Source organism: Pinus tabuliformis, chromosome 3_2 (genome assembly GCF_031772625.1).
Source record: "Pinus tabuliformis cultivar Carrire ecotype Pingquan chromosome 3_2, CPIR1, whole genome shotgun sequence".
Lineage (NCBI taxonomy): Eukaryota > Viridiplantae > Streptophyta > Pinopsida > Pinales > Pinaceae > Pinus > Pinus tabuliformis.
This window is the reverse complement of record NC_142302.1, coordinates 1,239,237,139-1,239,240,026: the sequence shown is the minus strand read 5'-3', so window position 1 is coordinate 1,239,240,026 and position 2,888 is coordinate 1,239,237,139.

Sequence of the window (2,888 nt, the reverse complement as noted above, 5' to 3'; positions counted from 1 at the left end):
TTTTGTGGTTTCGAGTCGAGTCAACACAACAACTGTTTTCCACTTCCATCACACTTTTGACTTAAGAAACAACCTTAAAAGTAACGCTTAAATTAAAATCAATCTAGTAAATTTTATTTTTCTAGGGCTCTGAAGCACCAACATAGCTTAGGCTAGGGTCTTGGAGTAGGTGAGTACTTAACTCTCCAAGACTACAAAACCAAACAGATAGTTTATCTTGAGTAGAATAAATCCAATTGTTTCAGTTGCACTCTGGGAAAGCTCCTCTTAAAGGAGAAGCACGAGCTCGTGTCCGAACCAGTGAGGGGATCATTCCCCCTCGTTGGGAACGACGCCAGACAGTACGTATTACAAACGGTAAACCTCGGATTAACCATTGTCGAGGAGCCAGGGTCACTTATCGGTAAACCTTGGATTATTGTCAAGGAGCCGGTAAGGGGATTGAGCTTGTTACTCTGCCCTTGCGTGCTGTCGGAGTTTAGACTGTTCCCCCAGGTGTAATTGTTGTGATTGGTAACCTTAGTGGCCATAATATTAGGATTCTACCGAGGTGACGGTGGAGGGAAGGTCCCACTGTACCTGGAGCAGACGTCGGTTATACTCACTTGGATTTTCCGGGGGGTTCACTTCACTTCGAGACGGTTAAAGTGGAGGAACTTGTGCAGTCTATTCATTAAGCAGGTTGCCGGGTAACTGTTCCACCGCCATTTCTGTACTGAATCCTGCGAGGTTGGGCCTAATCACCAACTAGCGCTTTTGGTCCGGAAGACTACTGTTTGTGTTTGGTTTGACGCTCTAGATTATTTAGGCGTGTGCTTCAAATTTGTTTGCTTCTTTAGAAGACTTTAGGTGGTTTGATTTGAAATTTTTACTTTGTTTTCGTGTGTTGTAGTTAAAAATCTTTAATTGTGGCGGAATTACCGAGACAGTCCCGTAGACTTCGGGGCAAGTCTCCTGAGATTGTTACCGGAATAGATTTGTTAAGAAACTCCGTAAATCGCGGGGTGAATCTCCTGAAGACGTTCCGGGTCAGTAAGAAGGGTTAAAGGTCCTTGTAACTCCTCCTAGTGACAGTAGAGTAGGTTCACCTGAAGAAGGAGAATCTTCCTTGGTAGTCCATCCAGATTACCAAAGTTTAGAAACAGGTTACAATCCCGAAACTGTTACAGTTTCCGAGCTTGCTGGTAGTTTTTCATCTGCCAGTGAAACAGGCGAAGAACCTGAAATTTCCGAACCTGTTACTCCAACTCCTAGTGTTCCTGATTCACCAAGAATAGAAAGAATTATCACCGAAAATCTTCCTGTGGTTTGATTGCTATAGAAGAACTTGTTCCAGAGGAAGATATAGGCGTCTCTGACCTTGAAGATCAACTACCCTTGATCTAAGGGAGCGTGAATCCATCTTTTACAGTCCTCCTAGAAGTAATCTTGGTACCTTGCGTTAACCAATTTTTTAGACAACTCAGTAGGTTTTTCTACACCTCGTACTCCTTTTCCACCTAGAGGTATTTATACTCCTGTAAATATGTCTGGTCAGTCGTCTGTGTTTACACAAAGTCCTGAATCTTTTTTACATGGCGGTCCTTCTGTTCCTACTGGGTATCAATCACTTTCTGGTACCTTTGCGGGAGCATCTCCTCAACCCGTTGATCATGGGTTATTAGTTGGAAACAGTGGTAATGTACCATTGGGTATAGGTGACATTTACATGATGTCAGGTTCAGTTCCATTTCCCACCTCAAGGTGGCCAATTACCGCCTGGGGGGCAACCTTCGTTAATGCCTGGGGGGCAACCTCAAGGTACACAAATCGTGTCTGGGGGGCAACCTCAAGGTCAGTATGTACCTATGGTGAATACGTGCCTCAAGGTCAACCTCAGCCTCAATATGTACCCAAGGTCAACCTCAGTATCAATATCAACCTCAAGGATGGCAACCCCCAGGATGGCAACCTCAAGGTTATCAACCTCAAGGGTACCAACCTCAAGGTCAAGGTCAACCCCAGTATCAGTATTTACCTCAAGGTTATCAACCCAAGGTCAATACTCAAGTCAAGGTTATCAACCACCTCAAGGGCAATCATTATGGGACTGCACCTTACAATTATCAATCCTACCCTCAATCGGCTATGGATCTCAGTATCCTCAACCTGTTACGTCAATACCCTGGAATGTTAGTATGGGATCCGTCACAGGGTCAACAGATGTTGCAACCAAGTGTACAGTGGTACCTCAAGCAGGACAACCCTAGTTTCTGGTCCAACCCAGCAACCGCAACCTGTCCAGTCAAGTGTTCAAACTTGTAACTTCGGTAGTTACTCAGCCGCCAATTGCACCTAGTACTCCATCTCAAACGGCTGCTGCAACTACCGCTACATCTACCATACTTACTTCTGGAGTATCGACAGCTCCGGTTTCTACTGTCCCTGTAACCACACCTCAGACATCTTTACCGTTGTCTGGATCCACGGTTCAAACCACAGTCCAGATGCCTGTAGGCAACCTGGTATAAGTACGGTTGTTACTACTCAACCTCAATTTGTTCAACCTCCGTACCAGGGACAGTATCAACCTGGGCAAGCTGCCCAACAACCGGTTTACCAGTATCAACCGTATCCTGGGTACACTTATCAACAACCTCAACAACCCCAGTACGGTCCGGTTAATCCTGGTTTTCCAGGAGGATATAATATCCCAAATGCGACTCCTGTTCCTAGTTATCCTGGATATCCTCCTCCTGGGGCTGGTATTGTGACCCAGAGTTTTAGAGATCCTAACCGGCAGTTACCGTTTATTGCAACTTTAGATTTACCCGACTTGACGCGCCTAACGAACGATCCAATTCAATATCTTCAGTTCTGGCCGCCAATGCCAAATAAGTTGCCCAGCG